Below are 15,463 nucleotides of genomic sequence, written 5' to 3'. Positions count from 1 at the left end.
CCGGGGGTCCTCACCATGGTCCCCGCCTCTCTTCTCCAGACCCCCCAACCCCTTACTCACCAGCACCGGAGGTCTGACGCTGAAGCATTCGGCCTCACCAGCCACGTGTTTCAGCACCAGGGTGAGGGGCAACCATCGAGATGCTCTGGCAGCCAGAGTGTCTCTGTGGAGGACCCAGCCTCCAGTTGCCTCAGGGCATGGTCAGGGACCATACCCTGCCCTGCTGTTTTTTAAATGTCGATTTGTTTTATTCTATTTTTTTCTTTTTTAAGACCATATTAAGGGGTCTAATTTTCTCTCCATGCTGCAAGTTTTGTTCCTGCACGTGCCTGTTGCGCTGCCTCAGGGGTTTGAGGTGGGGCAATAGGTACATGCCCACTTGTGTGGACGCGCCGTAGTTCTAAGCATCTGAGTAATTTCTAATTGGGAATCATTTAAGTACAGGTAGAGAGGGGAATGATAATGGAAGGCTTCAATTACTGTCATTTGTTGGGAGGTAACACGGGAAAACAGTGGGCAGTCAACATTGAGTATTTGGAATGTAACAAGGTAACTTTTTGCTATATATGGTGAAACCAGCTAACAGGAAACTCTTTTTCATGTATTGCTCATAGATGGGCAGAGAGACATCCATGAGCTTGGGAAACTAGTGGGGGGAGGCAATGAGGGCCCAGAAGGTAGAGGAGATGGGAGACCATGAGGGATGGTCATACCTTAAGTGGGCAATCCTCCAGGCCCAAAGGATAACAGCCCCCAAGAGAAGCAAGAGGGGTAAGAGTGCTCAGAAACCCCCTTGACTCAGGAAGGGCATTCAGCAATGCCTGAGGACTAAAAGGGGGGTGTACAACCAGTAGAAGGGAGGAGCTATCACCAAGGAGGAGTACTCCTCCTCGGCCCGTGAGGGTAGGAGGGTTATTAGGAAGGCCAAGGTAGAGATGGAACTTGGGTTAGTATCCAGGATTAAGGACAACAAAAAGTCCTTTTTAAAGACTGGATGTTTTTAAATCAGCTGGTCCGGACGATCTCCATCCCAGAGTGCTGAGGGAATTAGCTGAGGTCATTGCGGGACCCCTGACACGGCTTTACGAGCACTCATGGTGCTCTGGTGTGGTGCCAGAGGACCGGAAGAGGGCCTATGTGGTTCCCATCTTCAAAAAAGGGAGGAAGGAGGACCCGGGGAACTATAGGCCAGTTAGTCTTTCCTCGATCCTGGGGAAGCTTTTTGAGAGAATTATCCTGGCGCAAGTCTACGAGGGGTCAGCAGGGGAGATTATGCTTAGGGGCAACCAACACGGGTTCATTAGAGGCAGGTCCTGTCAGATCAACCTGGTGGCCTTCTACGACCAGGTCACCAAATCCTTAGATGCAGGGGTAGCAGTGCACGTAGTCTTCCTGGACTTTCGGAAGGCCTTCGACACTGTCTCTCACCCTGTTCTCATTAAGAAACTCAGGGACTGTGGTGTAGACACCCACACAGTCAAATGGGTTGCCAACTGGCTGGAGGGCCGCACCCAGAGGGTGGTAGTGGATGGGTCCTTCTCAGCCTGGAGGGACGTGGGCAGCGGGGTCCCCCAGGGCTTGGTCCTTGGGCCAGCACTTTTCAACATCTTCATCAGCAACTTGGATGAGGGGGTAAAAAGCACCCTGTTCAAATTTGCTGATGACACTAAGATGCAGGGGGATGTGAGCACATTAGAAGAAAGCAATAGGCTGCAATCAGACCTAGACAGGTTACAGGGGTGGGCGGATGAGAATAGGATGGGATTCAACACTGACAAGTGCAAGGTGCTGCACCTGGGGAGGAAGAACCAGCACCATACCTACAGGCTGGGGAGCTCCCTTCTCGTCAGCACGGAGGCAGAAAAGGATCTTGGAGTCATCATTGATACCAAGATGAACATGGGCCGGCAGTGTGGAGAGGCAGTTAGGAAGGCTAACCTCACCTTGTCATGCATCCACAGATGCATCTCAAGCAGGTCCAGGGAGGTGATCCCCCCCTCCATGCGGCACTGGTCAGGCCGCAGCTGGAGTACTGCGTCCAGTTCTGGGCGCCACATTTCAAGAAGGATGTGGACAACATGGAGAGGGTCCAGAGAAGGGCCACTCGCATGATCAGGGGGCAGCAGGGCAGGCCCTACGAGGAGAGGCTACGGGACCTGAACCTGTTCAGCCTCAGCAAGAGGAGGCTGAGGGGGGACCTGCTAGCTGCCTACAAATTCATCAGGGGAGATCAACAGCAAATAGGTAGAGCCCTTTTCTCCCCAGCACCACCTGGGGTGATGAGGAACAATGGTAATAAGCTGATGGAGAATAGGTTTAGGTTAGAGATCAGAAGGCAATATTTTACAGTTAGGGAGGCCAAAATCTGGAACCAACTTCCCAGGGAAGTGATCCTCACCCCTACCTTAGGCAAATTCAAGAGAAGGTTGGACGACCACCTATCTGGGGTCTTGTGAACCCAGCATTCATTCCTGTCTGTGGCAGGGGGTCAGGCTAGATGATCTGTTCAGGTCCCTCCTGCCTCTAGCTACTATGAAACTATGGTGATATGCTATTCTCTGTAGTCACTGGGGGATAAACTGATGGGACACTGGGCTGCATCAGTAGGTGTGTTGCTAGTAGATCAAAGGAAGTGATCATTCTGCCTTATTCAGCACTGGTGAGGCTACATCTGGAGTACTGTGTTCAGTTTTGGGCCCCCCACTACAGAAAGGACGTGAACAAATTGGAGAGAGTCCAGCGGAGGGCAACAAAAATGGTTCAGGGGCTGGGGGACATGACTTATGAAGAAAGACTGAGGAAACAGGGCTTATTTAGTCTGAGAAGAGAAGACTGAGGGCGGATTTTATAGCAGCCTTCAACTACTGGAACAAGGTTTCAATGAGGATGGAGCTGGACTGTTCTTGGTGGCAGATGACAGAACAAGGAGCAATGGTCTCAAATTGCAGCAAGGGAAGTTTAGGTTAGCTATTAGAAAGACTTTTCTCACTAGGAGGGTAGTAAAACATGGGAACAGGTTACCCACAGAGGTGGTGGAAGCTCCATCCTTAGAGGTTTTCAAAATCTGGCTAGACAAAGCTTTGGCTGGGATGATGTAGCTTTGAGCCAGGGGATTGGACTAGATGACCTCCTGAGGTCCCTTCCAAGCCTAACTTTCTGTGATTCTATGAAAAGGAGCAATGGTCTCAGCAAGGGAAATTGTAATTGGATATAAGGAAGAATGTTCTCACTCTGAGGGTTATCAAGCATTGGAACAGGCTACCTGGACAGATTGTGGTATCTCCATCCTTGTTTTTAAGAGCAGGTTAAACAAACATTTGTCCAGGACTGGGTAGAATGGGGTGATTCTCCCTGCCTCTCTGACCTCTGAAATGCAGACCCTCTAAAAACATTCTCATTTGGCTTGGCAAGAGTGAAATCCAGGCTTTTTTGGAGGTTTGTTTAATCACTCTATGTAAGGTAGCATGAAAACAATAGTATAATGTCAGTGATGGAGAAAAGAGGACAATGCTCCAATTGCATGATGTATTCTGGTTTGTTGTCGCATATACAGAAGCATCAGGGGCTTTTTTGTTTTTTGTTTTGTTTTTCTTTAAATAATGCTTCCATTTATGTTCTTTATACACATAACAGTCCAGTGACTAGGGCCTTTGATCCGAAGATGCACCTGCACTGTGGTGGCAGAATGCTCAGTCGAGGTGTTAAGGGACACTGCATAAATCACTCTCATGCCGTGTTCAAGACTTGTGGTTCCAGCAAGCTGAAGAGCAATGGTCTATTGTTCTCCCTGCAGCTTCCTCACTGCTTCATTTCCAGGACTGGTGTGAGTTGAGCAGGCGTGATGGGTGGACTTCTTCTTTCCTTGACAGCCTGATTTGAATGGGGAATAGATTTGGTTGAAGGTCACAATACCTGTTCTGTTAAAAATTCTGAATTATTTTTGTTTCAAATTGGGATGAAACCTTGAAATTTCCAAGTTCCTAAGGAATAAGGCATGGAACATGTTAATAAAATGTGGAAATTAAATGTCATTTCTGTGTTATCTAAGTATTCTATTTTAATATGGTGAACTCATTTTATTTTGCTGTGGCTTTTGTTTTGCCTGTTGATGATTCAAGAATTCCCTAAAAAATTTAAATTGATCACATGTAATATGTTATATTAAGTATTACTTTCTGAAAAAATGGAGAAGTAGCACTGAACTGAGGATTAGGCCTCTCAAATTTAGCTAAAATCCAGGGAGTGCAGGCAGACAGCAGGGTGCGTGACATCCAAAAACCGGCCACCCAGAAGGTTTGACAAGCATCTGCTCCCCAGGTGGGAAGCTAACAGACCCCCTCAGCCTTAGAGTCAAGTAAGCAGCCTAGCCATGAGTCAGGCACATGGGGAATCCAAAAAGCTGGGTAGCCTCTCCATCTACCAGGGTCAGGAACCACTGTGGAAGCAGAGATGCTCAGTTTCCTACTGAGAAGCTCAGGTGGGCTGACTGATGGGCTGTTGACAGGAAACCAACTGGGGAAAGTTGGCAGGCCAGCCAGCCTGGCTTCCATTGGAAGGTTTGGCAAAATCAGTTTCTTCCTTTGAAATTATTTTGATTAAACTGACTGAGCATTTGCTAATGGAAGACTGACCTTTACGGAGACATTTAACTAGTGCTTCCAGCATGGTGCTAAATGGGGTGGAGTAGTCCCAGGGATGGTGTTGGAAGCATTTGGAAGAGTTCCCAATGTCTAATGAAACAGCTTGCAAAGCCGACTTCCTAGAGGTGCTGTTTCTCAATGGGTTTGGACACTGTCACGTGCAGTGTTTTCTTCTTTTGTCTTTGTTTCCTGCACTTCTATTCTCTCCCAACCAGCTTGTCATTTCTCAGCTCATGAGGAGCCTAGGCCTGTAGTCTTGAGACTTCATACTGCTGCCTAATGGCATTGGAGCAGATGCACCAATGGATGCCAGGCACCCTTCATTCACAGCACCTGAAAGGCAGTCCATGCCCACTAATAGCACTGGCATGTATTAGGGTGCGCAGCCTTTTGCATCAGTGAGTGAAGTCTTTGTTCTTTTTGCTAATGGGCAGGGGGTTCCAACAGTGTTATATAGCTCAGCCAGTCTGTAGTTATGAAAAAAATGACTTTCTGGGTGGGTGCCAGGGTTGAGGGATGAGAGAAGGTGACTGCAGCCCAAGATGGAGGCCATATTGCTGTCTTCCTTCTTTCCCTTGGTTTTCCTCTCTCTCATGCTCAGGTCATGGTCTACAGGGGGTGGGGGGAAGTGCTGGCTGGAATGATGGCACGTTCCATCATGGTTCTAACCTACCTCAAAGATGACCTTCTTCCTGCCAGTAGCTAGGTCCCTGTTGGGTAGGTCCATTTGGCTTCCTTCAAGGCAGCTCTTTCTTGGCCAAACCTGGTTGTGTTTTCTGGTCTATGCAGCCAAAGAGCCATCCAGCACACCTCAAGGTATGCAAGTGTGAAAGAATAAAGATTCTGGCCTTTGGTCTTTTCCACAAAGACTCAATACAATTTCACAGGTATCAACTGGCTTTCATGGAGCAAAATGCAAGCAGCTGTAACTGTCCTATCACTAATTGAGTCCTTCTTAGTTAAGCCAAGGCTTCTGTCTTCCAGGCACATTGCAGAGCTGTGAGAGTTGAGTGCAGCCAAAACATCTTTGTCCATGGGTTGGGGTAGCAAAAGTGTCTCTATTGCAGTGGGGGCTTCAGTAACTGCACAGCCTCTTTGACCCCAGCTTTGTCCTGTTCTGGTGCCCACATTTTTAAAAGGAGATTAACTGGATCAGATTCAGAACGATTCAAGATCTGGAAAACTTACCTCCCAGTGAAATATTGATGGATCCAAATGGCTTTAGCCTATGGACAGTGAGGCCATGTGATCATGGTCTACTATACAATCAACACTTCTGATAAGAGGAGGATCAAATAAAGCAAACACTGGCAGAGTATAATCCAGTGTCTGGAAACTGAAGCTAGACTGTGTATAAGATGCATCTTTTTTTTTTAAGGGTGAGGTTGACTCTATTGAAACAACTGCTTAGTGAATGCATTTGAGTCATCCTCGCTTAAAGGCAAGAATAGGCATCTGAAAGAAACCCATTCAAACAGAAATTATAAGCTTGATACAAGATTTGTTGGTGAAATACTCTGACCTGTGATATCAAGGGACACAGCTAGGAATGGAAATGTGGATGAATCCCAACTTGAGACAGACGAGCTTAAAAACAAAGTTCTGATTTCACCATGGATCATTTATATGGCAAAAGATTTAACATGTTAAAAAGCTGAATACAGGAAATACAGTCTCGTGTGTCTTATGAACAGACTGTGTGGTTTGTAAAAGGAGGAGGAAAAGTAACAAGCCAGTTGAATTTTACTTCAAGTTGACATCACACAGGCTCAGACCTTTTTTTACTATGCAAGATATCAGCCTAGATGATAGAACAAGTCTATGACATGGGCTTAGTGGCTCTCCTAGTCTTGCTCTTCTTGTCAGCAGAACAGTCTGATTTTCACAGTCCTCCCTTAGGCCAAGATTCAATCAGCCAGGGCTGTGCTGGTCTTTTGTGCTGTTGGATGGCTGTGCTCTAAATTATCTTCATGCCCAAATATCTCTTGCAGGCTGAGTTCCTTCTCTGAGTCTGGAATGCCCTTGTGTCGGATATACCGAGCTTTCCTGGCTTCAGCATACAATTCAAGAAAGCTTGGTCTGGTGTGCATAGTCCTGAAGTGGCTCTCGCGGCCAAAGGCCTCTGTATCAAAGACCCGCTTCTCATGGACAAAGGAATTCTTCCGTCTTCCTGTGTAGGCAGAGGGCTTGGGCATCATGTCACCGGCAACTGTGTCACTGGCCTCAGCCTTTCCAGTAAGCACTGCTGTGGCCTCTTCCCCACTCTTTACTTTATCTTGCTCTGCCGGCATAGCAGAAACACTCAGTCGCTGGGCAATAGAGTGCCTAATGTCAGAGAGGTTGATGTCTGTGAGGGAGCTTCTAACTTTGGCCCTGGTGGCTGTGTGGACTGGTCCATGTTTCCAGGAGGACAGCTGTCCTGCATCATCCATGATGTCACTTTTGCCTGTCTGATGTTGCAAGGTTGATTCAGCCACCAAGGTGAGCCCACCAGGCTTGGGCAAAGCAGCTTTTGATACTCTAGAAAGAAGGAAAGAGAGACGCAAGGAAACCTTTGCAGCTGCCAAACAAGCAACATGCTCTTAACCACGTTCCTTTGGTTCTCAAGCAGATTCCAGGGGCTGTGAGGCTGCTGCTGACCACAACAGGACCCTGGTGCTGAGTTACTTTAGAGGGTAACATCAGTGAAAACTTCCCTGTCTAGGAAGTTTTCTTCCTGTCTGGGCTCTCACAAGTCCAGCTCAGCTCATATGAGCTGCAATTTGTTTCTGTCAGCCAATGAAAGGAAACCAGATAAAAACCCTTCAACAAAAAGGGGTTTGGGGCAAAAAAAAAAGGGGGGGGGATTTATTAATATATAGGAATATGTAGATAAGCACGCGTATTAATATAAACTTTTTTGCAAGGAGAATTTTTGTTTTTAATCGTACTTTCCTCTTTTGGGAAAAATAACATTTCTTTCAAAATAGTAACAGCATGGTAGTTTCTAAGTCTTTGTTTAAAAAATACTGTAATTTTTTTTTTGTTTTAATTCTCCCTTTCATTTGTATCCACTTGGGGAAAGTAGCACTTTCTTGCAATCTTTGACCTTCTCTGCTGGAAAACATGAGAGTGTACAAAAAGTAGGAATAAGAAGGTGGGGTGGAGGAAGGGAGCTTATATATTTTTTTTCTCCACTTATTTTTACTTTTTTTCCTTGTTCTTTTTTGGTGTCACTCATTGAAAATCCAGGATCTGTCTTTTTTTTTCTTTATCTTTTTCACTTCAAAATGACCCTAGCTTTGACAAAGTTACAAATTGACCACCAGGTCTTGCTTTTCTGTTTGCTGCTCTGTTCCTTTGACTAAGTTGACATTTTAAACTTATAGTGTAGAAAAAGGACAATAAGGGGGGGGAAAAAGGGAGAGGGAAGAGTGGTCCAAAACCCAAACAACCCCAGCCATTATTGATTTTATTGCAACTGGGGGCACAGTGGGGAGTTAAAGTGTTTGTGGGGGGATGACTGAAGGTGCTGTTTTCAGAGCTGCTGGATTGTAAGGGAAGGCTTCATTGCACCTAGCTTTACCTCAGTCGTTCACCCTTGGTGCTGCTCTGGTGCTCTCCTATCAAAGAAGAAAGAGTGGGCAGAGTTGCTTTTTTACCAGCTGCCCTTGGGAAATCTGCAATCAAATGAGCTCCCTTCCTGGATTTGCCTAAGAAGCAGAGAAACAGGTTGCTAATGATATTGGGAAGAAGTTCTGGGAGAGAAATCCACCCCTAGAAACAGCTTCTTATTAAAAATAAATAAATACTGCCAATACTGTCTCCTCTCCCCTTCAGCGGTCTCCCACCCACTCTATACTGGCCAGCCTTCTCACTGTCTTGCCCCATTCTCAGCTTTCTGCTTTTCCCCACCATCCCTGCAAGCCTAGCGCAGCCTGCTGGTTCTTACTTACTAATTGTTGTCTCTACTGTCCTTCCTTAAAACCCAGCTGCCCCCTCCCTGCTCCTCCCCTCCTCAGCGCACTCTATGCTGGGCTTATTGATTTGCCTTGTCCATCCCAGGCCTTCAAGGCATGGAGCATGTCCAGCTGAATGTGAAAGGGCAAGAACGTTTGTGGAAGCTCAAAAGGGCCTTTCAAAATAAAATTATAGTACTTAACAGACAGGCCCAGCTAATATATTTGTTAAGTGCACCCCATGTCCATTGTGCCACAGACCAATTCCTCACGTCAGAGCTAACTACAGTGCAGAAAATCTAGCATGTTCACATGCTCTAAGCCAGCCCCAAACACCTAGATGCAACTGGTCTGAAAAATACTCATTTATAGTGACTGTCATATAATTGACACCCTGGTCACCCTTCCCACCCCCATTTTTCTTTTCAGAGGGGAGCATTTCCATCCTCCAGCAACTTAAAAGAGCTGTAACACGAACCCATGAGACCATGAACAACTCATGCCTCCTGAGGCTGGGGGGCGGGGGGTGTTGAGGCAGGGGAGGGGGCATGGTGACCGCCCACAGGTGGCAGCAGTGGTGTTGGTGGTGGGGGCATGGCAGCGGTGAGCCAGGACCGACCTCAGGCCGTCGAGGCAGTGTCAGCTGCAAGGGGTGGGGGGTGGTGAATGACGACTGCCTACAGATACCAGTGGCGGCGGCAGCAGCAGCAGCCAATCTCAGCAGGGGCATGTGCCCCACCTATGTGTCACCTATGCATAGGACCACGTAAGCCACTGTTGGAAAGACATGCAGCTGCAGTCAGGTGGAGGGGCCTTGTCTCTTTTGACATGCGCAAGCTCTGCGGTAGAGGAAAGCTACTGTTGCACTGCCCTGAGGAAGATCTGGGTTCATGATTCAGACACTGTTCACAAAGATCATTCCCCAGGGGCTCTTCAATTAGCCTTTTCTCTGCCCTTGAGGTCTGATCAACACTACACAGTTTTGCTGGGATTGCTATTTTGACTATGGGGTGTGAAAGTGTGGATAATGCTTCTCAGTCAATGTAGCTAATCTGGCCAATGCCCTAGTGCAGATGCAGCAATACGGGAATGGGGCTTCTGCTGGTGGGTGGTGCGTAGTAGCGGTGTAGGCAAAAACACTTTTTCTGCCATACATGGAGTCTCCACTAGATTCTGCTGACATAATCTATCTAGGCTCTGCTGCTATAACATCACATTTATCCAAGTCTAAGGTGACTCTGAATTTAAGATGGCCCCCAGTAATTAGATTCTATACATGGAAAAATTATAAATTTGTTTTAATTTCTTGTGTATAGAATCTAATTATTAGAGGGTCATCTTAAGTTCAGCCTCCACTTGACTGCGGGGGGGAAAGCTGTGGGGGGGCGGGGTCAAGCAGCCTGACCCCTGCCCCTTGCCCCCCCAACACCTTGCCCCTTGCTGCCTGACCCCTCCTCACTGCCACCTGCATGACTGTAGCCCATGGCACCTCCCCTCCTCCTAGTGCCTGGCCCCTCCACCTGGCTGCCTCTGCTGCTTTCCCCCTCATCCTGTTGCCTCTTTCTCCTCCCCACCCCTGACACTCACCCTCCAGCTCCAGCTCCAGCTCCAGCTCCAGCCCCAGCCCCAGCCCAGCCTGGTAGTAGTGGCAGCTCCAGCCTGGGCTCCAGGGTCTGGCTAGAGCTGCCACCTTTGCAGCTGGGCTGGAGCCTTGGGTTGGAGCCATGCTGGAGCCAAGTGATTTTGTTTCCCCGTGTTAAATGAGGGAGGCTCACTCATCTTGTATTTGAGTAAACCTGGCATTCCCTTGAATATAAGATGCATTTTAAACACACACACACATACACCCCTTCTAAAAGGAACCTTCATCTTAAATATGAATTAGAAGAAATAAAACAGCTCTTATATGCACCACAGAGGAGGTAGCCTTATAAATATAATGTGTCTTCATTTAGGTTTGTTTTTTCTTTAGTAGAGTGAGAAAACTCAGGTGTGTCTTATATTCAAAGGATTATGCTAGCTCCACCAATACAGCTATAGTAGTAGCAGCTTTATACAAGCCTCTCTTGCTTTCCCCATGCTCCCATTTCCCCTTGCAAGGGCTTTGTGCATTGACCTTACCTTGCTGCAGCCTCACCAGGTCTTTCTGAATCTGCCTCTGCTCTTTGACCATTGAGTTCATTTGTTGGACTCGTGTTTCCTCTAAGTCCTGCAGCCCGAGGCTGAGCCTGGCTTCTGTTCTCTTGATACTCTGTCTGTCCAGCTCCCAGCATCTGGACCAGTCTCCCTCTGCCATGGATGGCTTCGAGTGATTCATGATGCTCCTGGCAGCAGAAGGCAACCCAAAGATGCTGTTGTTCAATGGTGCTCTCCTCCAACCCTGGGATGTCCCAGGTCACAGCACGGCACCAGAAGAAGGAACCTGAAACACTATGAGGTAAGCAGGAGCAAGACCACTTTGCCTTCTGACAACATCTCCCATGAGAAGACCTGCAAATTAAGAGGCCTTTATTTGCTCTGCACTGCTATGATGGAGGTACTGCTATCATCTCTGTTTTGCTTCTAAGGCGGCCAAGTGGTACAGCAATTAAGAGACTTACCAGCCTGCAGTTTGGTCTTGGGTATCTCAGGGTTGGTGCCTTAAAGAACCTTGCCCCAAATACTTTAATCCCTTGAGGGAGAGTTTGGGAGCCTAAAGCATGGATGGATTTAGGGTCACTATTCTGAAAGCAGCCTCTTTCATGGGCCTTGTTCCCTGAGCACCAATCTCACCATTCCCGAGACATCCCCTAGGGAAAGGAAGGTTTTCAGGAATGAGATTTTAAATGCACAAACCTGTAACGTTCCTGAGGTCTGATTGTTGCAGCCATACTAACCCTCTGCCTTCCCAGAGTCATCTGAAGGGGCTGCCTTAGCAACATGCTGGACTCTCCAACCAGCAAGCTGGGAAAGCTACTCTTGCCTGGTTTGCAGGATCTCTGCCAAGGGGACATTCCAGCCTCTTATCCCCCAGTGACAGACAGCTTGCCCCAGTTTCTTGGGAGGGTGATATGAAAGCCCTGCTGCAGCTACAGAACTATTTTCTTTTCCACTTGTTTGTAATGCAGATTTCCTGAGTGCTGGCAGCACACATTATCCTTATCAGCACTGCTCCAGACCACTCTAGGCTAGCTACCAGCTTGGTTCACTCTATTTTGGCTATTTTTAAAGCATCTGCCATCTTGTGAGGTGTGTGGGCTTATTAATCTTTTCCCTCCCTTGCCAAGGAAAAGCAAAGACTGTTTTCCTGAAGAGTAAAAGGCTACCTTCTCAGCATTAGTTCTTATCATTAGTTATATGTGTTAAGGCATTACTCTACTGGTCCAGTCAGGCTTATGCACAGAGATCAGAAGTTTTCTATCAAAATGGTCAGCCTTTTGACAGAAAAAGTTTGACTACATGACATTTTTCACTGGAAGCAGCTGTTTCCCATGAAAAAACTTGGAGTTTTAGTTAAAAAAAAAAACAAATCATGCAAAGCTTAAGGTGTTCAGCTGAAAACCAAATATTTCCATTTGGACATGCCACCATGGTGGTTATTTACTGAAAGGTGGAGGGAAGTTACAAAATGAAATGTGTTTAACTTTGTTGCAATTCATAATAGGGAAAAACTCATATTACTTTCAGCCCTGTGGTTTGACAAACAGGTCAAGACATCAGATCTTTGTCCTAAATAGCTCTGCTTAAAACCTTAGAGGCTGAGAGATGACAATCTGGGTGTGTTTACACCAGATGTTTACTGTAGCGTAGACTAATTAGTTGTGCATTAAATATTACACATCTATATGTGCACCTCTATCAGGCTGGAGTAAACTAATTAACTCCACAGCAGGATAGTACTTGTAAATACAAATACTACCTTCCACTGAGTTTTTTACTCCACAGCAGCACATACATAGATGCTGGCACAGTTGGCTGAGGCACAAGAGTGCTTCAGTGCAGAGGCTGCCTGCTGGCTAGCCCTATGCTATAGCACTCTCATGCCCCAGCCAACCCTCTGCAGCCTATTAAGCCAGGGGGAACAGGCCCAGGCTGGCAGGCTGACCCCCAAGCCCCCTGCCAGCCAGGGCTGCTCTGACATGGCTCGAGTTGCTGTGGTCCCAGGTGCAAATAAAGATGCAGCACCCAGGAGCAATAAACTCCAGAGCAATAAGCTCTGGAGTTTATTCATGCACATTAATTGCACATGTAGACACACCCACTGAGGAGTTTTGCAGCTTTGTTCTTTAACCATCAGAAGGCAGCTGAAGCTTATGGAGGATTAGGCTGGAAGACCCCATTCTGACAAAACTCAGGTAAGTTGATGGGTCTTGGAATATGTGAGAAGCAAGATCTGTATGGTGAAGTCATAACTTCTATTACTGTAACTGCATGGTTTGGAGAGAGTTTTGGGGGTAACAAAGATCAGCCTTTGTTACTGGAAGTTAGTAAGTCCTGAGCCCCTCCATGGCTGAAACCAATCTGGAAATAGAGCATTTATAAATGTGCTGTGGGAGGAGGGGGCACTTTAATTAGCATGGCTCCAAGAGCCATGCTAATTAAAGTTCCTGGAGCATCGCATGTATCAGCATCAAACAAGTTCTAGTTAAAATGCCCCCACCATCCATTTTTCAATGACGGCACACTGATACATGTGATGCTGGAGTCTGCTAGAGCACAGTAATTACCATGGCCCAGCATCAAGCCTTCTCCAACACACTGTAATTACAGAGCATTGGAGCAGCCTCCCTGCATGTGTGTAGGAGCCCATAGAGACAAGAGTATGGAAGCACGGATTCCTGCTGTGTTCTGGAGCTAGCAGAACAGATATATGATAGGGCTGTGCGAGCCCTATCATATATCTGTTTCGTTTCAACTTGTTTCAAGCTCGAAACAGCGAAATCGAAACAAAGTGGAGGGCTTCAGAACAGCCTTAAAACAAAACGAGGCCAGTCAAAACCTTTCAAAAGTTTTGAAATGTTTTGAATTTTGAAGCAGCCATCCAGGTGGTGGGAGGCAGGGAGAGCCAGGGCTGCGCTCCAAGCGGCTCTGTAGCACCATGTGTCTGGCGGGGAACACAGCCCTGGCTCTCTCTGCCTCCTGCCGCCAGGTGGAGCCAATCAGCATGCAGCGCCGGCTCTGCCCACCTCCTGCCACTGGGCTGTGCTCCAATCAGCTCTGCCAGCCCCGTGGAGCTCAGCCCTGTGGTGGGAGGTGGGCAGCGTCGGCACCACGCTTGGCCTCCTGCCACCGGGCTGAGCTCCACGGGGCTGTGAGCCACTGGGAACCGAGCCCGGTGGGGGGAAATGCCTCCTACCACTGGACTCTGTTCCCAGTGCTGGGAAACTCAGCCTGGTGGCAGGACGTGTTTTCTCCAGCCTGGCTGAGTTCCCCAGCACTGGGAATGGAGCCCAGCGGCATAGCCCAGCGGCGGTGGGAGCAGCATCCTGTGGTCCAGCAGGCATATTGGGGGCCTGCCCACGCCCCCGGGAGGGCTGCAGGGGCTCTGCCAGACTCCTCCTGGGGGCGTGGGCCCCGATCTGCCTGCTGGATCACAGGACACTGCTCTTGCTCCCTGGCTCCTGCTTGTCAGCAGCTTGAGGTGCAGTTTCCTACAAACCCCTGTACCTATCTCCTTAAAAGCTGGCAGGCTCCATTCCCTCAGAAGGGACTACCATCCCTGCAAGTTTAATCTGAAGTAGGCAAGAAATGACAAAGTTATAGGCTGTTTTGTGCTTCCCCATTATAGCCTGTGGGTGAAACATTGAAACAGCATTGAAACAACAAAACTGTTTCGATGAAAAGGAACAGAACAGTGCTTTTGAAATGAAACGTAACTCGAAATGAAACATTGTTGCATCGAAACACTGAAATGGAAGTTGAAGTGAAACACTGCTGTTTTGCACAGCCCTAATATATGATCCTTGTAGCCCCCATGCAAGGGGAAAACCCTGCTAAGAGTCCTGCACTGTCTCAGCAGAATTTGATCATTTATGTGGATCTTCTCCCAGTCAAGAGATTCCTGGATCTGGGTAAATCAGGAATTTTGCAGTGCCTCCCCGACAGTTTGTTGTTGGAGACAAATACAAGTGCCTGGAGTCACGGAAGCAGTGACAATCACAAAAGAATCTCTCAAGTGGCTTCCTCATCAGCCCTGCAGGTGAACCACCGAGGGTCACCATCAACCATGTTTGTTCTTCCAATATAAACAGCAGGACAAGTTTGGACAGGTTAAATGCTGAAAGAACAGACACCTGCTCCTGGCACCAATCCCACCAGACAGGCACCCAAGTCAGGGAATATATCATGTCAAATGCAGCTCCATTGATAAAATGAGCTGATTGCTTTGGCTGGTTGAGCATAGCACAGCCAGAGGCCACGGATAGAAGCTAGATAGATCTGACAGAGCACTTTCATTCTGGTCTCCAGCAATCAGCTGTCCCACATAAAGTATTGCTAATGCACCTCGGTCCTGATCCTGTGGCTCTCTTGTTGCTCCAGTCTTTCTTTCTACATACTTAAACTATTCTTGTTATTGTGTGCTGAATCAAAACCACTGTAGAAGCCTCAGTCTTGATCTTATTAGCTCTGGGACTTCTCATCTTTGGGGGGATGGTGATGACTCTGAAACTCATGCCAAGCTCGGGCCTACTCACAAAAGTTAAAATACAGAGAATACTGATATTAACTGCACAGTGCAAGAGGATGTGAGCTCATGGCTAGGCCATCGGAGAAGTATCTCTTCCAGCTTAGCTTGCTATATTCAGGATGATTTCAGGCAGACTCCTAGTTGTCTGGTGGTGTGTAACCATACCAGACATATCCTTAATTAATTACTATGGTAAATATTTCTTTTGCAATTAACTC

The sequence above is a fragment of the Crocodylus siamensis genome, chromosome 5 (assembly GCF_052110815.1).
Source record: "Crocodylus siamensis isolate JL-2025a chromosome 5, ASM5211081v1, whole genome shotgun sequence".
NCBI lineage: Eukaryota > Metazoa > Chordata > Crocodylia > Crocodylidae > Crocodylus > Crocodylus siamensis.
This window is presented reverse-complemented; position numbering follows the sequence as displayed.